The sequence below is a fragment of the Nyctereutes procyonoides genome, unplaced genomic scaffold, assembly GCF_905146905.1.
Source record: "Nyctereutes procyonoides isolate TBG_1078 unplaced genomic scaffold, NYPRO_anot_genome, whole genome shotgun sequence".
NCBI lineage: Eukaryota > Metazoa > Chordata > Mammalia > Carnivora > Canidae > Nyctereutes > Nyctereutes procyonoides.
Window position 1 is genome coordinate 1,747,091 of NW_026575035.1, and position 22,145 is coordinate 1,769,235.

At 45.5% G+C, this 22,145-nt stretch overlaps 1 long non-coding RNA gene across 1 annotated transcript in view; it reads left to right on the plus strand.

Moving 5' to 3' along the window:
* LOC129505325 (uncharacterized) overlaps positions 1-19,207 on the plus strand; it is a 161,731-nt gene extending 142,524 nt beyond the window's left edge. The window contains exon 3 of the long non-coding RNA XR_008663507.1: positions 17,974-19,207. This is a non-coding gene — a long non-coding RNA (uncharacterized LOC129505325). The remainder of the gene's footprint in view (positions 1-17,973) is intronic.
* Positions 19,208-22,145: the final 2,938 nt, after the last annotated feature.

Here is a 22,145-nt window from a genome sequence, read left to right on the forward strand (position 1 = left end):
GGTCAGGATTTGGATGGAAAGAAGGGGAGAAGAGGGACAAAAAAATGTATCAAGCTACTTTTGAACCTCAGAGTACAGGAGAATCACCTAGAGCCTTTGCCGAGGACCTAGTAGTGAACACTGGAAATATCTGAGTTCAGGAGAGTAGTTAGACCAAGAGTCAAAGTGATAGTTGAAATTATGGGGTAGGTGTGGATCTCCAAGAGATTAACGAAAAAGCGGCTGATAGAAGATAGAGAATAGAAAGGTTCTATAAACAAAGTACTAGAAGAAGAAGAAAAAAAAAGAGTTGTGTCCTTGAAGCCATGGAAAGGAATTCCCAGATAAGTGGTCAGTGGTGCTGAAAATGTAGATTCCTGGGTCCCACTCCCAGAGATTCAGATTCAGTCAATTTGAGGCAGAGCCCTGAAATTTACACTTCCCACAATGTACGTGAATTTGATGTAGATCCATTTTGAGCAGCACTGGTATGCCTTGTTTTGTAAATAAGTGAAACCTCCCCCAAAACAAAATGCTTAACGTAAGTTCATTTGATATCCAATTTCTCTTATATATTTCTAATATTGACTTTTTTAAAAAAAGATTTTAAGTATTCATGAGAGACACAGAGAAAGAGGCAGAGACACAGGCAGAGGGAGAAGCAGGCTCCCTGTGGGGAGCCCAATGCGGAACTCGATCCCAGGACCCCAGGATCACGACCTGAGCCAAAGGCAGACACTAAACCACTGAGCCACTCAGGCATCCCTAATATTGACTTTAGCATGTGGGAGACGACAAATTATCTTTCATTGCCCCAAAACATGGCTCACATTAGAAGAAACATTAACCAAATTAATTCAAATTAACATCAGGATAACTTGAACTTCCCTTCCTCTCATTACACCTACAAAATCCAGAACTGCTCCATCAGCCCAAAAGGAGTCTATTCCAGTAGGGATGGGAAAAGGTAATTTTCTTTGATGGTATACAGGATTTAGAAGTATAGTAAACAAAGCACAGATGTGACACATGTTGTAGTACTGACTGACTTCCTTTGCACTATTATGAATAAAGTCTAGGGCGTACCTGGGTGGCTCAGTCAGTTAAACATCTGACTCTCGATTTTGGCTCAGGTCATGGGATCAAGCCCCACCTTGGGCTCATGGGGGAATCTTCTGGAGATTCTCTCCCGCTGCCCCTCAACACTGTGCGTATGCCTGCAGACTGCCCCTCAAATAAACAAGTCTTTTTGTTTTTAAATGTCTGAGATGGTAAATACCATAGCAAAAGGGTGATCAGGAACATAGTTTCATTCATTTATTCATTCATTCTTACCTCTATTCAACAAATATTTATTCAGTACCTATTATATGTCAGGTACTGTTAGGAGATTTGAGTATGAATAAAATAAAGTTCCTGCTGGTATAATAGCACTACAATGGCAATCACATAACAATATATAAATGTGTCAGATAAGTTTATCCAATGTTATATGTCAAATACATTTCAATTTTAAAAATAAGTGAGTAAAGTTCCTGCTCTCAGGGGGTTTGCACTCCAAATAAGTCAGCACTTCCTACAAATTCTTATTGAATGCATTTAGTGTTTAGGACACGGAGCCAGACATTGGATTAGAAGGATTAGGTGAGATGCTCCATTTGGAAGTGATGACAGCCAAGTACTCGGAAGAAACTCATGTATTAGGCACTCTGCTAGGGTTTTCAGGTACGGGGATTAACATGAGCTTGTCCTGACACCCTGGAATTGGATAAACAACTAATTCTAATGTGGAGATATACATTGAGGGAGCATGGGCTGGTGAGAGATGAAGCTGGAAAAATACACTGGGACCAAACTGTGAAGACATTGAATGCCATGGCCGGGGGCTCAGACTTCACTTTATTGGTTGTGCAGCCTTAGAAGGTCTTGGAGTAAAAAAGTGGCATGATCAGACTTGTGCTCTGGAAGTTAGCTGGAGACAGGCCAGTTAAGAAGCTATTATAATAGTCTAGGCAACTGATAATGAAAGCCAAAGCTAGGATTGTGACAGTGAAGATGAAATGAGAAGTCAAATTCAAGCCTTCCAGAATCAGAAATGGCAAGATACATAAGAGGAAGGATGTAGGGGGGAGAGGGAGGAGGAATTGAAACTCATAAGACCTAGCTTGAGTGATTGTGTACATGGGGAGCCTATTAAACAAGCTAGAAAATAGGGGAGGAGAGTTCAGTTTGAGGCATGGGAATGAGGGTTGAAATAATGACCTGTTCCAGTTGGCTAGCTGTGAAAGGTCTAGTTGGAGGATTTATGAGCAGTTGAAAATACAGGTCAGGAGTTCAGGAGCAAAGTTGAAGCTGGACATGGAGATAGCAAGAGATAGGTGAGATTATGGGAAGAAAATAGATATCCAAGGGCTAAGTTAAAAAAAAAACCAATGAGGGGCTCCTGGATAGCTCAGTCAGTTAAGCATCTGCCTTCAGCTCCAGGCATGATGCCAGGGTCCTGGGATGGAGCCCCACGTTGGGCTCCCTCGCCTGGTGGGGAGCCCTGCTTCTCCCTCTGCCTCTGCCCCTCCTCCGCTTGTGCTCTCTCCATCTCTTACTCTCTCTATCTCGAATAAATATAATCTTAAAAAAAAATAAAACAATGAGAGAGAGCAGAGAGGGGGTCTGTGGGTAGCTCAGCAGTTTAGCGCTTGCCTTCGCCCCAGAGCATGATCCTGGAGTTCCCAGATGGAGTTCCACATGGGGCTCCCCACAGGGTGCCTGCTTCTCTGCTTCTCTCAAATAAATAAATAAATAAATAAATAAATAAATAAATAAATAAATAATCTTTAAAAAAAAAAGCCTATGAGAATATAGAAGAGGGGTCCCTCACCCAGCCAGGGCATCCTAGAGGGAGCAACATCTTAGCTGAACATGGAGGAGAACAAGTTAAATAGAAAAAAGGGAAGGTGGAGAGTTCTCAACTCTGGAGATGAGAGAAGGCCAGTGTTTTCTGTGAACTGGGGAACTGTAATGCAGCCAGAGGAATGGGAATAGGGTGAGTCTGGGATGTGAACAGAGGACAGACAACACAGGGATCTGACTCATAATAGTTATAGACTCATAAATAGCAAACACACAATGCCATGTGCACTTAATATATTTTGAGAATTTGAGTTGCATTAGCGAATCTTTACAATAATCCTGGGATGTAAGTACTACTAGAATTGACATTTATCTAATGGCCATGGTGGTTCATTGACAGGTTTTGAGCAAGGAATCGGTGAGAGCAGGGTGTCCCTCCAGGAAATATGGAAGTCCTCATCATTGCTCTCCCCAGCCAGCCTCTCCCTTGACCTTCTTTACCTCAGCTCTGGTACCACTGTCCCCCCAGTCAATAGGCTAGAAACTGGGGAACCCACCTGCACTACCCACTTCTAAACACTTACTAAGCCTTGCCAATTTTGCCCCCAGTTCTTTCTGCTCATTTTCACCTCCTGGATTCAGAGCCTCCTGTCTCTCACGTAGACTCTGCTACAACGTCCTCACTGGCTCCTGGCCTCCTCAAGGTCTATTCCCTTTCTTTAAATCTGCTCTCTCTAAAATGCAAACGTGACCACACAAGGCCCCTACTTTAAACATACCACGCCTTCCCTGGCCCAGGAGTGCAGCGCAGTCAGGACACTCCCATTGTTAGAGTGGCTCACTTCCAAGACAATGACACACCATGCAGGTGACATGTTGACACCTGAAGTGTAACCAGCACTCACCACCTACCAGGCTCTGCTCTCAGCCCTTTCCCCAAGTTAACTCAATCCTCACAATAATTGTCCATGTCAAAGCTGGGGAAACGGAGTCAAGGGAAAATTAAAGAACTTGTCCAAGGACACAGAGTCAATAGGAACTGGGATAGGCCCCTGACTCCAGGGTGTATGCCCTGAACCTCCACCTTAATGTGGGGAGAAGAGAGAAAAGCAGGCCTAATGAGTTGTGGGAGGAGAAAAAATTAAATAAAGCCTAATAAAACTTTGAGCTGATTCTGCTCTGACAGCTGCTGCATCTTCCTCCCCCACCTGAAGGACACGTGTTCAAAGTCTGGCTCCTCCACGTGGCCCTCGAGGAGCCCTCTGAGTCCTCTCTGTCCTCAGCTGGCTCTGCGGCCTTCCAGTTCCACGGCCTGTGTCTAGCACCCAGCCGTCGGCCTGAGTGCACTCGGTGGGGTGGCTCCCCCTTCCTGCCTTCCTCTACTTCTCCTCCAGGCTGGCAGCCCACTGCCTAGCCCAGTGGCCAGATCAAGATCGTACCACCAAAATCACGTGGCAGATAGACCACGGACTTGGCCTCCTCATACAACCCACCTTCGATATTTTCCCCCTCTATTCAGTTTTACAATCTTATACCAATATCAACACTCAGGTTTTTTGAGGGTTTTTTTTTTTTTCATTGAAATTGACAGAGACAAGGTCTAAACGAGTTGTATTCATTTAGCAAGTCTATTTTCTATCTTTTTTAAAAAAATATTTACTTATTCATGAGAGATACAGAAATAGGCAGAGACATAGGCAGAGGGAGACGCAGGCTCTCTGCTGAGCAGGGAGCCTGATGCAGGACTCGATCCCAGGGCCCTGAGATCATGACCTGAGCCAAAGGCAGTCGCTCAACCACTGAGCCGCCCAGATGCCCCCAGCAAGGCTTTTTTCAAGTCCTTCTATATGGTAGGTACTCTGCTAGGTGCTGGAACAAATAAATGCCATAGACTGGTAGACCATAGACATAAAAGTTGGCTCCCTTTCATGGCCACGCTAACACGGGACCCCAGGGAAACACTGGTGCTGCCCAGCCATTTCCACAGCACGCAGGGCACACTTGGTTCACTACACAACACACAAGATTATAATTATCTGTCTACCTGTCTGTCCTCACTCTAGACCAGATCTCCTGAAAGCTGGGACGTGCTCTTTTCTCCTTATATCCCAAAGCCTAAAGTGATTACCTGTAGGATGGAAATGAATTGGAGGACTTTCCAGCAATAGGGCACTCAAGTGCTATTAGATGCACAAGTGCTCCCGTGAGCTAACTGTGGGCCCAGGACTCCCGCCCTCATGCTTTCCTCACATGAGCTCATGTAATCGTCACGAGCGGATAAGGCAGGAACCAGTTCTAGTTCCACTTCCCAAAGGAGGAACAAGGAGATGAGAGGTAAGTGACTTGGCCTAAGACAGTCTTCCATGCGGAACACCGTGTCTTCCTCAGGTTCCGCTGTTGGCCTCATTTTCGCCTTCATTTAGCCTTAACCTGCCCCTCTCTAATCCTACCAAACTCTCCAAATGTAACCCTCTGGCACGTCTTGTGCTTGTTTGGAGAAATGTTTCCAAGCATGTTGTCATTAGAATCTTCTACTCCCAGCAGAAGTCAGAACAGGAGAGTAAATTTCTATTTTATGCTCATACAACCAGGTTTAAAAGGAGACCTGTCTGTGTACATACTATGGACATGTGTGGGGAGGGGTCAGGAAAAGACATATTTTTCAAGCAAAATCAAATTTCTCTCATGTAGCCAGTTCATTTTGGAAGCATTTAAATTCCGGTCACAAAAAAAAAAAAAAAAAGCTTTTGTTTCTTGAGCTATTTTGTTCTTCCTCGTTAAAGGAAGAAACTCTTCCCCACACCACCCCCCACACCCCAACTGGATTTAGATAAGCCTAGAGCCAAAACCACTCAGTAGATTGCAGAACAATTGGCCTTCAGGTGGGGCCTAATGAAAGACTTGAATTCTTAGGGGTCACCTGAGTGTCTTTTGCAGCACCTCCCTCTGTTCTCCCTGGGGGGGGGGGGTTGTTTCTCTTGCTCTCTCTCTCTCCCTCTCCTCTCTCTCCCCCACCCTCATTTATCTATGTAAAGTTACTTCAGAGACTACTTGCTGACTCCCCCCCACAGATATCCAGCCCGCAGGGCCCACCCCTCCCAGCCTCCCCCTCAGCACCCAGGATGTGTGCCCATTGGGCCTGTCACTGGGCCAGAAACTGAAGACCCAGGTGGGGCAGGGCCTGACGGGCAACTCTGCTGCCTTTTTCTGGGAAATCCCAGGTGTCCTCACCGGCCTCCCTCTACCCAGTCCTCCAGCAATAAGCAGCAAAGCAAGCCAACTTTCTCCAGCCTTGGACTTTGCTCCCAGGTGTCCCGCCCCCAGTTCCTCTCTGCCCCTTTAAATGCTTTCCTTCTGGGCCTGCGAGTACCAAAGCATACCTTACATTCCATTTCCATACCCTACTTTAAAGATACTCTAAAACATAAAGTTGCAACAAACTTTTCATTTACTAAAAACCCAATATTTTCCTTTCTTTAAAAAAAGATTTTTATTTATTTATTCATGAGAGAGACACACACAGAGAGAGGCAGAGATACAGGCAGAGAGAGCAGGATCCATGCAGGGAGCCCAACGCAGGACTCAATCCCGGGACTTGATCCTGGGGACTCCAGGATCATGCCCTGGGTTGAAGGCAGGCGCTCAACTGCTGAGCCCCCGGGCATCCCCAAACCTAATATTTTCCAAAGACAAGCACCAGTAACTTTGTTAGTTTTAACTTGAAATGTCATAGCATATATATGTTTTGTTTAAATTTGTTCACTCACCTCATATTTTTATTGAGCATCTATTATATGTCTGTCTGGTATGGTGTTACGCACTATAACAGGCTTTTTGTTTCAAGGAGTGGGAGGCTCCCCAGGGAGACAGACGAGTGCCAACACGAAAGTCCCCAGTGTGAGATTTGGGGTGGGTTGGCATAAGGGTGAAGGCAGCCTAGGAAGGGCTTCCGAGGTGCACTCTCCCGGAAAACGCTGAATTGCACTGGGGCTTCAGCTTCCAGTGTTTCTTCCTGGGACATTTCTTATTCCATGGATTCACTTGCTCGCTTGCTCACTCATCACTCACTCCCTCAAGTCTCCCCTTCAGCAGATGTTCTTGGAGCCCCGCCTGTGCGCAGGCCCTGTTCTAGGAGCCGGGGAAATGGTGGTAACAGGATGGGGCTGACATTCTCATGGCGCAGGAGTCAGGAGGTGGAAATGGAAACAAGCGAGGACAAAATGAGCTCAGATAGTGCTAAGTGCTAAGAAGATGTAAGAGGGCAGTAGCTGGAGAGCACCTGGAAGTAATGGGGGAATCTTTCTTCAGAAAGTAGGGACAGGATATGGGTCTGAGACCAAAGGACACACAAGTCCCCTGTACAGAAGCAGGCTGAAAAGCGAGGCTGAGCAGAAGCCTGAAGATGGCAATGAACCCCGCACAATGGAGAAGGAAGACCAGGGCTCTGGGGCCCAGGGGGGACAGGCATGGGAGGGGTGAGGCCCCAGATGGGATGGGTCAGGTCGCAGGGGCCTGATAGGGACAAGTTAATACTAATGGTGACAACTTTGGGGGTGTGTGTGCAAAGCTGGACATTTTCGGTTCATTTTTTGGTAAACAGATTATCAAGCTTACTCTGTACGAGGCTCCTAACTACTTTGTAACATGTCCACCCGATAAAGCCTGACCACCACCCTGGGAGGTGGGTAATCCGATCCATTTTGGGCAGGAGAAACTGAGGCCTCAGCTGCTGAAGTAGCTTGTCCAAGGTGACTCGGCTGACAGTCAAGCCTCGGGACTTGAAATGGGCAGCAATGGGCCTCGGGGGGTCGTCACACTGGACTAGTGTCCCAGGCTTCACAGTGGCCTGAAGATCCATTATTAAATGGGGTCTCTCTAAAAACAGAAGGGGAAAAAAAATCCCTGCCCCCTTTTGCCTACAACAAAAGTTTTTCAAATTCTCAGAAAGCACTCCTTTGTCCAAGAGTCAGGGAGACTCTTAAAATCATTCACACATTCTTTCAATAGGTTTATCCCGAGAGGCAAACAAGGGTTGAGGCCGCCTTGCCCGAGGCCTGGGCACGTGCTCCCCGCTAGTGTTTGGTTTTGTTTTAAATGCCGGTCAGTCAAATGCTCCGAAGACTAGAAGCCTTTCTTTGTCCTACTTGGGGACTTTTTTAGAAATGTAACTTTTGGCCTAGTATCTGTGTCCTTTGAAATTCTGATTCACCCTCACAGCGCCTCATCAGTATTCATGGTTCTCCTGAAGAAATGCACTTGTCCCCGTCGGAGCTGATCCGCCGAACAGATCTGCGGAGCGCTTAGCCCCCGGGCCTGGGGCCTCGGTGCTGCTCCCCGGGCGGCGGGTTTGAAACGCTGGCGGCGAGGGGGGCGGGGGGAGAGGCGGGGGGGCGGGGGGCCAGGAGGGTCAGCCCCGGTGGCTCAGCCGTTGAGCGCCGCCTTCAGCCCAGGGCGTGACCCTGGAGACCGGGGATCGAGTCCCGAGTCGGGCTCCCTGCATGGAGCCTGCTTCTCCCTCTGCCTGTGTCTCTGCCTCTCTCTCTGTCTCTGTGTGTCTCATGAATAAATAAAATCTTTTTTTAAAAAATGCAGGCAGGGGTAGGGGGGTGCACCTGGGTGGCTCAGGGGCTGAGCGTCTGCCTTCTGCTCAGGATGTGATCCTGGAACCTGGGTTCGAGTCCCGCACCTGGCTCCTTGCGCGGGGCCTGCTTCTCCCTCCACCTATGTCTCTGCCTCCCTCTGTGTGTCTCCCACGGATACCATCTTTTAAAAAGTAAAATACATCAAATGCAGGCAGGTCCTGACCCAGAAGGTCCGCCCTCCCCATGGGATGGGTTTGGGGGCAGCGGGTGGGGGACGCCCGGCCCGGGCCCTCCGACCTGGGCGCGGCGGGGCGAGGCGCAGGGGAAGATCCGCGCGGGTTCAGGGAGACTCGCTGCGGGGCTTTGCGGCCGGCCCGCGTCCACGCGGCCGGGGGAGCCCCCGCATTCCGCGCGGCTGGGCTGGCGGCTCTGCAGCGCCTTCCCCGCAGCGGGACCTGGGGCTGGCCGCAAGCTCCGCGGCTGCGGGGCTCCGAGGGCCCCCTTGTGGGTGCAGAGGCCGCTCACCCAGCCGGGGCGCCCCCCCCCCCGCCCCCAGGCCTAGCTCCTGCCCCGGGGATGCCGGCCTGCAACCCCTCCAGATCTCAGGGCACCTCCGCTCCCCAGGGGCGTCGCCAAGGGAGCCCGCCCAAAGCCCCAAATGAAATACAGACTCGACTTGAAAAGAAAGGCTGCCCTTTGTATAAGCTGCAGGGGCTACTCATTCCTTAAATGATCAATTGGGACAATCAGGCCTTAAAGCAAGAAATGACTGTCGCCAGTCTCCCGCGTGAGCTGGTCTATGCTCTTACCCGTATTTGACTCGAGTCCCGGGTTCCACTGGTGGCACAGTAAACGTTTTTATTTTATAGGCTACAAAATTTAAGCAGCATAAATCAACCGTCACGGCAGAGGCATGTTCCTCTGTTATGCTGTGCTGCGCATTGGAAGTTTTTGGAAATTAAATGATTTTATCTTCCTCTCCTTCCCTCCCCCGCCAACCCCCCCAAACCCAGTAGCTTGTGAGCAGCCTCCGCAGAGGGCCTCCCGGGAGAGTCCCTCTCACCAGTGTCCAAGCAGCCGGCAGCTGGCTCCCTGACCCCAGTCTTTCTGTCCCCACTGGAGACAAACCCTCCTCAGTATACCTTCCTTCCAGCCCTGTGCCCGCCCAGAAGCCTCCAGCACCTCCTTCGATGCCAACCAAATAAGCCCCAAACTCTGAAGCCTGCGGCTGAGGATCCCTTTCCTGGCCTTTTCTCCTGTGCTGGGTGACTTAACCTCTCTGAGCCTGCGTTATTCACTTAAAAACTGTGGCTCCTGATGCCAACCTGTCAAATGTGTGTTTTAAGGATTGCAGGGGACCTAAGGAAAGACCACCCCACAGGCAGTCGGGCACATGGTGAGTTCTCAGAAAATGCAATAAAATGCAGTTTCTCTTTCCACCTCTTGAACAGACACTCCGCTCCCCACCACCCCCACCCCGGCCAGCCACCCATTAGATTATTCCTAAATCGACTGAGCACTTTCCTGACTTTGCCCACTTGCTGGGGTCTGCAGTGGTGCTCAGCCTTCCATCCCCACACTGTATGGGCGTCCTTTCTTTGCTTGCCACCTTCCCTTTATTTGTGTGATTGTCCCATCAATGTCCATCTCCTCCGTTACACTGAAAATTCTGTAAAGGGCAGTGGGCACAGTTGTCCTTGTGGACCGTGTCACCTCACTGGTGCACGGCCTGATGCACACAGTACATTTCGGAGGCTACAAGCCCAGTCTGACATATCATTACTTCCTAATGTTTTCCATTTTCCCCCCACCCAACTCAGCTGCTGGTCTGTTTTAACACAACTCACAGGGTCTCATTCAACAGTTACTTATGAAATATTACTACCCTCCTACAGTGGCATCACATGTTTTCAGTGTGAACCTCTGTGGCTTATAAGGATCCAAGAAGAAGAGAAAGAATGAAAGGAAAATAACAAGATAATGTTCTTAGGCAATGAAGCAAGCAAATCACCCCCCCCCCCCCCCCCCCCCCCGGCTGATTGGAGTGATAATGAGTAACTTTAAGGATCCCAGAGCCAGGAAGGTGAGGAGGCGTTTTATCTCCAAGAAATTACAGAATTAACTGCCCCCTCCCAAAAGCCAATGCTGAGTTAGTTGATCATAAATGCAACCACAGACTATTTTTAGACACTGATTTAAGTATTTTCAGGGGTCATTGTGACTTGGCATACTTTCTTCAAAACCTAACTACTACCAACCCCATAAAATTAAATTCCACTAAATTATAAGCACTTGGAGGCAAAATCAGGGTCTTTTAAATCTTGGTATGGTCATAAGTCATAAAGATGGAACAATTTAGAAATCAATGTATCTTCTGTGATAATCAGCCAACACTCTCTTGTAGAGAATGCTCTTTGGCTATGTATCAAAGCATACTGAATTAATATACATTTGTCAAAAATTGGTACTATTTAGTCTCATCAATGAATTTGAAATTTCAAACACGGACTTGTAAAGACTCCATTGTGCTGTAAGTATGCTATATTTTGCCAAGTGCTGATAACATTTTTGGCATAGTTTCAGTTCTTAGTGGAATTATATATTTATTACCTAAATTACATAAGCTATCCATGCTTACTGTAAAAAAAAAATAAAGGTACAGACTTACACAAAAAGAAGAAAAAATCAAATAAGATTCAATTACCCAAAGATAAAGGTTATTAATATTTTGGTTTGTAATTATCCATACTTTAAAAAAGTCTGTGTGTGTGTGTGTGTTCTCTCTTAATGAATACTTTAAAATTACATTGATGGTTATAAAAATGAATCAGAGAATGTTAGCAATGAGCGACTGTAGCCTAAGCCCTTCATTTGACAGTTGCAGAAACTGCAAGATTCTTTCCTGAGGGTATAACATGGCTGGACTATAATTATAGCAGCTTTGAAAATATGAGGCCTTTGAGTCCCAGAATATAATTCATGTTTTTGCTTGTTTAAATCACAGTGGCACAGGACTCCACAGACACTTACTATGTTCTGGAACAACAACAAAAAAATATACAACAGGACAGAAAGGAGGAAATTAGATCAATGAAGGTTCATGACAGTCAGATGCCCTTATCAGATTGATAATGAAGTCACTTACTTGTACTAGAAAAGTGCTTTCAACCAAGAATCAGAAAACTACATTGCAATGCCCACCCTATTAGTGACAAGACTTGTGACTTTGGTAATCTCTCTGTGCCTATTTCCTCATCTGTAAAATGGGAAGTATCCCATTTTCCATTCCTATTTTCTATAAACCAAATGAAACACAGAATGTGAAAGTATTTTTAAATGTAAAGTGTCATGCAAAGTAAGGTGTTGTTGAAAGGGAGCAGAGGAGCACTAAATGCATAGACTCGTGGTCTAACAAATCATAAATCTGTCTTCCCAGAGGCTACAAAGCTCTTCCCTGGTATCCCTCTCAATTTGAATTGATGCTGTGTGTGTGTGTGTGTGTGTGTGTGTGTGTGTGTGTGTGTGTGAGAGAGAGAGAGAGAGAGAGAGAGAGAGATTGGGGGGGAGGGAGATTTTATGTCACTATATTCATATTTCCTTCACATAGTTATCACATTGCATTGTCATTCTTGGCTTCTATTTCTGTTTTTCCCACTAGATAGTAAACTCTAGAATGATGAGGAGGTTTGGGTGCCCAGCTCCCCATCTCCATCAGCCCTCCCTGAGACCATTTTCCTCCACTCCTTCACTCAGACTTTGCTAACCAGATTACCTCCCTTGAGCCCTTCCCACACCTATACTTCACCCCCTCAAGAAGTTTTAGGAGCACCATTAACCCTCTTGGTTTTTATATTTCCAGCATCTAAAATAATGCCTAGCAGCGAACACTGTAGACAGTGAAAGTTGGTTAAGGGATGAATGAAAGAGACCTCACTTATTGGATCAGTCTTTAAGAATGCTCTCTTCCTGTCAATCTAGTCCTCTTTCTATTTAAATCTTTGAAATCTGATCACGGACAGTTTTGGTTTGATTGTTCAGGAAGGGCCATGACTTGCAATAACTTGTGATTTGCTGAAGAAAGAATGAAAATGAGGTGCAGGACTGGGCCGGGGTCAGGCCCTTACCTCCTGGGCTAGCCAGCCCAACCCCTCACCTCCTCAGCATGACTTTGTTTTCACAGATTCTGCCTCTGATGTGTTCAGGGAAGCTCAGAATCTACCTCTTCTGACTCCTAAGTCCAAGTTCTTTCTTCTTATAGCTCTCAAAAGGATCAGTATTTTCAAAGCATTTTGTTATTTCATTTGACTGCCACAAGCCAGTGAAAGTGGGTACTATTATCATCCCCTCTACCAATAAGGAAAGAGGCTATAATTTGCTGAAGGTCACCAGGCTAATAAGTGACAGAGAGGACCCTAGAAATCAAGTTCATTGCCTCCAAATAAATGTTCATTTCTCTGTACCATAATTTAATAATGTTGGACCAAGAAACCACCAATACATTTTTTAACTATATGAAGAAACAACAAAAGTTAGTGGAAGGATGGGGCAAAGGAGGCACTGGGATCAGTTATGTGTATAAAAATCATTCTGTATGGAAACACTTTAGAGACTTAATGAATATTATTTGCTGATGGTATTTATAAGCCTTTGGAGGGCATGCAATTATATCTTATAGTCTCAGAGTTTAACACAATGCTCTCCATAGTAGAGCTCAGAAAAAGTCTGTTTGAATATGCCTGGAGAACACTGGATGAGTTTATTGGGTAACTCTTTCCCGCCATGGCAGGTAGTTGAGAGTAGGCCTTGTTAGGAGAGGTCTGTATGATCTGGTGAGTGGTGCAGGGAGGCTAAAGGGTGGGATGCAGTTCTCTGAAGCACAGAGTGACACATCCTGGAGACCTCATCCCTGGGAGATACCCCGGGGCAGTGGAATCCAAACCGAGGTGGTCCCCAAGTCCAGGAAGGCAGCATGGGCAAAGAAAAAGCCCTCCGGCCTCTCAGGCTAGGGCCTGGCTCTCCTTCCAGCTGATTTCTTTGGATTTTAGTTTCCTCATCTGAAAAATGTTAAGATCCCTTACAGCTCCACTTAATAGAAAAATATTAACTAAAAATAGTACAGATGGCATGCAATCTACAGCTAAAGTCATTTGACAGGTGATTTTGTAAGTTAGCATTTTGGTACAGTTTACAGGCTCTAGAGACAGACAGGGTGTGGATCCCAGCTCAGCTACTTACTGTGTGTATGATGTTAGACAAATTACATAGCCCCTCGGGGCTTCAGATTCCTCTTCTGTAAAGGATAATAATTCCTACTTCATAAGGTTATTAGAACAATTAAACAACTTTCAATGTGCTTAGACCAGTGATGACATATATGATAGACTGTTAGCTATTGTCGCTGGCATCAGACCTGTTGTAGTTTCATTATCTATTAAGGATTAGAAAAATACAAGAGTAAGAACCTGCGGTAAGTCAACTTTTTAATTAGTTTGAAGCCACAGAAGCTAATGGACATGTCTGAAGTGTTGATCGAGGGCACGGGAAAGATGGGAAGTGATAGGAGAAAAGACCAAATGCCTGACCATTGCTACAGACAGTAACCAGAGTCAGGAAATATTTATCAGAAACGCAAGAATAAATATGAACAAGTAGCTCTTTAAATAGTGTAATTTCAAAATACTGGCAAGGATAGGAAAAAGAAAATGACTTTTATTTGGAACAGAATACACTCTCCAAAAATAGACCCTCACTTATATGGTCAATTAATTTTCAACAAAGGTGCCAAGTTAGATAATTCAATAGAGAAAAGAGTCTTTTCAATAATAAGTACTGGAACTACTCGATATTCTGTATGGAAAAAAATTAACCTTGACCCTCACTTTATACCTTACAAATATTAACTCAAAATGGATCATAGGCCTTAATGTAAAAGCTAAAACTAATTCTACTTTTAGAAGAAAATGGTTGTGACATTAGATTAGGCAAAGACTACTTAAACAGGATACAAAAGCACCAATTCTAAAAGAAAAAAATGATAAATGAACTTCATCAAGCCTAAAAATTATTGCTTTTAAGGAAAAGCCACAAGACTGGATATATTTTTGCAAAACATATATCTGACCCAATTTATGAAAGACACAACTCAATAAGACAAAGAACGTAATTTTTTAAAATTGGTCAAAGATTTGAACAATAACTTCACAGAAGTTACATGAATACAAACATGAAAAGATGTTCAACATCTCGTCAGCAGAGAAAAGCAAAGTAAAATCATGAGGAGATATTTTGAAGGGATGTTATTAGAAACATAAAACTTTAGAACTGCTATAAAGCTATACAGTGGCATCATTCTTTAAATTTGGGTCTTTGCATACAATGAGGTAAATATATTATTCGAATGATATTCATTAGATTTTCTTGAATACCTTTCCTCAAAATATATATAAATATATTTCAAATATATATGTCATTTATAAACCTGCTTTTCTTTTTTTCTTTTTTTTTTCATCTGAAGTTTTTCTTTAATAGGTTTGCTGAGGTATAATTCACATACAATAAATTTCACCAGTATTTTTTCTTTTTTTTAAAAAAAGATTCTATTCATTTATTCATGAGAGACACAGAGAGAGGCAGAGACATAGGCAGAGGGAGAAGCAGGTTCCCTGTGGGGAACCCAATGCAGGACTCGATCCCAGGACCCCAGGATCATGACCTGAGCCAAAGGCAGACGCTCAACCACTGAGCCACCCAGGTGCCCCACCCTGCTATTTTTAAAATTAGTTTTCACTCCTAAGTTTTTAGTGGGAAAAAAAATCAATGAAATACAAACCCACAGGAACAGCTAAAATTTAAAGATTGGCAATAGCTAATGTTGGCAAGAATGTGCAGCTACTGGAACTCAAACATTGCTCGTAGAATGTAAAAGGATACAGTCACTGTGGAAAATATTACAGCAGTGCTTTATAAAGTTAAATACATGCATATGAGCCAGCAATCCTACTCCTAGGTAACTACTGAAAAGAAATGAAAACATATGTCCACCAAAAAACCATATACATGACTGTTCATACAGCATTATTCCTAATAGCCAAAAATTAGGAACAACCCATGTGTCCAGAAATGGGACAATGGAGAAACAAACTGGAATCTCCATAAAGTAAAACATTATGCAGCAATAAAAAAGGAATGAACCATGACCCTGTGAACACCTTGGATGCATCTGAAAAATGCTGAATGAAAAAAGCATAACACAAAAGGGCACATACTGTAGGATTTTACTTGCACAAAGTCTAAAACAGGTGAATTTAACCTATGGTAGAAATATTTGAAATATCAGTTGCTTCTGCAGGGATGGTTAGGAGAAAAAAAAATCCCAAGAGACAGAGGTCAAAAAGTGTCTAAAGAAGCTCACTGTTCCCTTCTTCCTTTACCTTACATTTTAATGGCTTAGTTGCCATTCAGGTAGTTTCTTCAAGTATCTCTTGTCCTTGTCTCAGCAGATTTCACCTCCTACACTGGCATTTTGATCTTAGGGAGTTGACAGTTTGATGAATAAGGAAGGTAAAGAATTCATTAGAGAGACACAATCTGGAATAATATGTCTCGCTAACCTTCCAAATGTGTCCCAGGGGTCAGAAATCCAACTGGTCACTGTTTTAGAAAAAGTACTAATAAACTAGTACTATAATAACATCAGCAGACCTCAAAGAGATCCTGAAAGCTAGGATAAAATATATGACATATAATACCATTTTTTAAAAGATTTTATTTATGCATAAATGACATAGAGAAGCAGAGACCCAGGCAGAGGGTGAAGCAGGCTCCCCATGGGGAGCCTTGATGTGGGACTTGATCCCAGGACCCTGGGTCATGACCTGAGCCAAAGACAGACGCTCAACCACTGAGTCCACCCAGGGGTCCCACGTATGATACCATTTATGCAAATTTTAAAAGCATACAGACAACGCTGCATTTCGATTGTAGGCATGTATACTAGCAAAAGTATAAACCTACAGACAGGAAGTGTATGTACTAACTTCAGTACGATGGCTACTTCTGGGAAGAGAGAAGAAGCCTAGAGAATAGTACGAAGGGGATATTAGTTACATCTAAGTCTACTTACCACCTATCCATATTAGATATCTGAAACAAATAAGGAATGTCATTGAAATATGTTAAGTTTGGGTTGGAGGGGATATTCCCTAACAGTACTCTCTCGACTCCTCCATGTGTTTGAAAGTTTTCATAGTCAACCCCAATAGGAAGAGTGAGACAGACGCCAGTCTTGTGGGCCTGGCCTCCCTGCTCTGCTTCTGGTAGCATCTCTCCCAGCTCTTCATGCCTTGAGGTATTTAACAGAAAAAAAGAAAACAATGTCCCACCACGAGCCTTCTTAGTAGCATCTTTGTGAAGGCAAGTCTCCTTTCTCCCCTAGCAAGTGTTCACAAGAAAATCTATTGATAAACATGTCTTCCTTTTTTTCTGAATATCAACTTCTATCAACCTATATAATTCCTAGGAGATGGAGCTCTAGCCCGGTACAGTTCAATTCAAACTGGTCATGTCTGAATCACTTCATTCTTTGGAACTTGAGCAGAGCCTTATAGGTCCCTTCCAACCTGGAGTTTCTAAGATTGATTCTTTTTTTCAGAAGATCTTTCAACTTATGAGATGCTTTTCTCCTCAACCACCAATACAACAATGCCATCGCTGACACCTTTAGCTTTGGATTTTGTTTTTAGTTTTTAATAATGCAGTCAGCAACATAACCGTTGGATGCTACTCTTGTTGCAAACAAAACGACGATAAAAAATAAACCATTTAGGGACGCCTGGGTGGCTCAGCGGATGAGCATCTGCCTTTGGCTCAGAGCGTGATCCTGGAGGCCTAGGATCGTGTCCCACATCGGGCTCCCTGCATGGAGCCTGCTTCTCCCTCTGCCTGTGTCTCTGCCTCTCTCTGTCTGTGTCTGTCATGAATAAATAAATAAAATCTTAAAAAAAAAATAAACCATTTAGGGGTGCTGGTGGCTCAGTCGTTTAAGCATCTGCCTTTGACTCCGGTCACAGTCCCGGGGTCCTGGGATTGAGTCCCGCATCGGGGCTCCCTGTTCAGTGGGGAGCTTGCTTCTCCCTCTCCCTCTGCCACTGCTCATGCTCTCTTTCTCTTTGTCAAACAAACAAACAAATAAATAAATAAATATTTTTAAAAACCCATTTATCTGGAAGCAGCATCTAGAATTTTCAAGGTCTCCCTTAATTATCAGTGAGTGAGGAGATGGCTTTATCCAGGACACTGGGATGATTAGAGAAAGCACAATGTGCTATTACCAAAGAAGAGGTCAGGTTCCAAGATGGATATTAGCTTCCAACCAAATCCACTACCAGTGTTAGCATTCATTGGTGATGGTTCAGCTGATACGAGTGTCCACATTAAATATGTGACTTGCATAGCCACCTGAGCCTCTATTTATATATTTTTTCCGGACACATATCACGTTTCAGTTTATTACTAAAATAAACTTATCATTTACTTATGATTTTGCTTGTCTGCCTCTCTGTTCCAGAATACATCTCCAAGAGAGCAAGGATCTCAGTCTGCACCATTCACTGATGTACACAGCAAAGATCCAACCCGGGTGTCTATGGCACAGCTGGTGTTCAACGACTAGCTGCTGAATAAATGAATGAATTTCTGCATCTCATAATCCCTCTCTGCCAAATTATGGTCTTAATTGATAAAATGAATATAACCTCTCTTTATTGAAAGCTTACTACATGCCACGCCCTGCCCTGGGCACTTTATACCTCTTTTAATGTCTCAATGGCCTCCTGTGGACAATGTTTTTGTCCTACTTTGCAAATCAGAGGAAACCGAGACTTGGGCTAAGTGAACTGCCTAAACTCACACAACTGCCAAGATGCAGAGCAAGGATGAATTCTAGTCTGCAGAACTGCCAAGCTGGCTCTCAAACACCAGCTTGCATGCCCACTATGTAGGAGGGCTCTGTGGACAACACCAGGCAAGAACAGATTTTCCTGCACTCCAAGTCAGGGCTAGTAACCTCCCGGTGTCCAGTCATCCCATTGACCTTTACCAGCTCTCCTTCCTTCGTTGCACATGGCATGCTCACAGGAAGAAAAATGGGGCTCCCCTCCTAGGTCCACCCGTGTCCCCACTTCCACCGCCTGGCACGGGCCTTGTCACAGCGTCCTGCTGGTTCACATGGTGTTGATTTGTCAGACACACTCCCTTCTTGAAGTCCAGATGAAATCATGGCCTTCTTAGAAGCATGGTTTAGGGGGGAAAGCTCGAGCTTTGGAATCACATGGTCCTGGATTCAAATGCTATTTGTGTATTTGTTACCTGTGGGACATTTAAATGCTATTTGATCCTTCTGGGCTTGGTTTTTTCCACTGGTTAAACGGAAATACTGATGCCTTGAGAAGTTAAAAACGATTCTTACGCTAACCATGCCCCTTCTCTTTCACAAGGAGACGCAAGGGACAAGCCAGCATTCTTTTTCCCTGTCAGGAGGTGGAAGTATAAAGAAATGGCACTTAAGATTTCCACAGCAATTTGCCTCATCTTGTTTGGGCCCTGCTTTGTGGGGGATGGGACTCAGGATGAGGAGAAAGGAATTGGAGTCTTCTCTCTTCAAGCTCCTTCTGCCCTGAGGTGTGAACTTCCGGTGTGAGTGGTGCAGACAGTAGTGAGGGGAGAAGAGGGAAGGAAAACTTGGGGAGACTCACCCAGATTGGGAGTTGCCACAAAACAACCAGAAGGGGGTTCTCTTTTTCTTATTGATTCATAGAGCTATTTATATATTCTGGAATAGTTATTCTTTTATCTGTTATAAGCATGTAAATACCTGCCATTAAATCTTTTCATTTTTTTCTTGGCATTATTTGTTGTTTAGTTGTGTAATTACTTATTGTTTTCCAAGTTAAGAAAAGGCAAGTAAAGTCCAGCGTTAGCTTAAGAAAAAAACCTGGGTAAGTGGGCTTTTAACTGGTAAATGAGTGTCTAGTAGGCTATTCCTTTGTAGCTATTCTTTTTTATGTTTTGTGATATTTCACAAACAAAAAAATTTAAAAAAAAAAAAAAACCCTTTGGCCCTCGTTCCCCTCAGCACCAGGCCTAAAAAAGCTAGCTACACAAACCCCTTTTGTTTTCCCAATCTTAAACTTACTTTATTGAAGGCTATCGAACACAGGATAAGAAAACATCTAAAAACGACTTTGGAATTCTGGGGACATTCTTGGTGGAGACACCCAATCACAGGAACCGCCCCAGGCCAAGTTGTGAAAGAAGCTATGTGTCTCTGGGCGCCTCCATTCCTGAACCCCCACCCTGTCCTTTCAACATCTCCTCCCCCCAGGCACCTGGCAGCCTCCTTGGATTCCCAAAGTCACCTCTACCTGCACGAGACACACATTCTTAGTCGCACAAAAGGAAGATTTGCTTAAAAGTGGACTCAGCCCCAGAAGTGTTTACATTTTGAAACCCTTTAGAGAGTGGGCAGGAAAAGTCAAAGGGAACAGCCAAGATTCCTCAGTGGGTCTCTCAACAGCCATCACAGGAGGCCTCGGGAGACCTCTCCAGAAGGGCCAACTGGGCTCCAGGAGTGGAGAGACCCTGTCTTGTTCAACATGGGAGCCCAACGGCAAGCTGGCCCCCCTGAGGGAAGCAAACAAAGAGAGGTCGAATGAAGCCAGCGACTTCCTGTCAGTTTAGTTCTGTGCCAGGCACCCAGGCAAGCATGTGGGATGCGGCCATGAGGAGAACACGGGGACCCTTCTCCTCAGGGAGCTTCCATTCTACGTCCGTGTTGATGAGGGAAGGGGGATGAGCGCCTTGAGAAGGTGCATAAATAAAATAAGCAAACGGATATCATCTGTGACAATAAATACCTTGGAGATAAACAGAGCAGGAAAGGGGCCCAGCAGGGCGGCGGGGAGGGGCTGTTGTACTTTGACGTAGGAAGGTCACCGCGTCATCAGAGCAAAGAAGGTGGACGTGAGGCTTTGTAGAGAAAACAGAACAGCGAGTGGGTGCATCCCCTCAGCCCTCCGACGTTCCCGGTCTTTGAAGGCCGGAACCTCTCAGGTTCTGAGGAGACACTCTGCTGTGTCCTGCTTCAGTAGTTTGCATACACTGTTCCCTCTCCCTGCCACCCACCCGCCTGCCTTCTGCCTGGCCAATTCCTGCCCGTCCTCCAAGACCCATATCAGATGCCACGTCCCCTCCGAAACCTTCCTCAGAGCCTCCAGGCGCTTGTCGTTGCCACTTCCTTTGCACTCCCATGCTCACGTCCTACTAGAAGCTCTCAGTACTTGTCCTGGGGCTGCACACGTGTGTCGCAGAGCCCTGGCCACCAGGGCTAAGCGGTTACTATCATCATCGCCGGGAGACGTATAAGGAAACAGGTTCTAACAGGTTGAGTAGCTTGGCCCCGGTCACCAGCCGGCTTGGACGGCAGGACGTGAAAGTCAACAACCCGCCAACCCGCGCTCCAAAGCGAGGCCCTCCCCGCAGTGCCGGGAGCCTCGCCCTGCATTCGTGTCAGAATTCGCTGCTCTTCCTCGATTCACTTGAGGACAGACACCATTGCTGTTTGAACGGGGGAGGGCTTAGTCTGGGGAGCATTAGGTAAATCTTTGTTCAGTGAATAGAGGGGTGAATCAGTCACCAACAGTTCAGGCATTCGTGTGGAATGTATTTTGGAGCTGGGGCCTTCCTGTGCCACCTAATGCTACCCTAGAGGTGACTGCGTGCTCGGCCTGACCCCACCAGAACCAAGCTGTGCTGGGGCTGGGATTCCTTGGGTGTTTGGCTATAGCCTCCTTTACGGGGTCCTTTGGGCTCTCCGAGGTAAAGTGGTTTGCAAAGCTCGGGGAGCATAGGTCGGTGATGGAGCAGCAGGGTGTGTGGGTGGCAGCACAACCCTTGGGCCCAAAGGCCCCTGAGCACCCCAGACCCAGGTACTCAGCCACTCTCTCCTCTGCTTCCTGATTGTCCCTGGGTTTCTGTCCCAAACACATAGGCAATCTTGGGACCCCAGGTCTCTAGGCAGGACGTGAGGAAAAGATGGTTTCTCCCAATCTTTCTGGAAAGGTGGAAAGTATGGTTTTCTGTTGGCTGGTCCCTAAGAAAATAAAAGAGATGCTATGTCCATACTCCAACAGGGGAGAAAAGGAAAGGAAGAAGGTCTAAGGGTGACCAAGAGCAAGCGACTAGGTGTTCTTGATGAAGGCGACTTGCTCATGGAGGATTCGTCCCGGTTCCTGGTGGGCGACTCTGAGATGTCTAGTGACTCAGTCCCCTGGGTCTAGGGGAGGAAGATGCTTTTGCTTCTGGAAATTGGAGATTTTTTTCTTCCAAATCAGGGTAAGGAAATATTTCTGTCAGATATTTTCGCTTCTAAGGGGCTCTCCATAGTCAACATCTCAACGTTAAACTCTAGGTTGCTTATTGTCACTGCTCTACCCCCCTCATTCACTCATTCAACAGTATTGAGCATAAGTATGTGTGTATGCCTCAGACGTCGAGAAACCATGGCCAGTCTTCAGAGAGGCTCCAGCCCAGACTGGGAGATGGTCGGTGAGCGTGGAAGCAGGCTTGGGTGCCATGATAGTTGTCTGTCAGGCCTCACAGCACCCGAAACAGGGGAGACAGGCTCCAAAGATGAGTTGTGGGCGAGCAAAGACTTGGAACCATTTGAGCCATTTTTCTTTG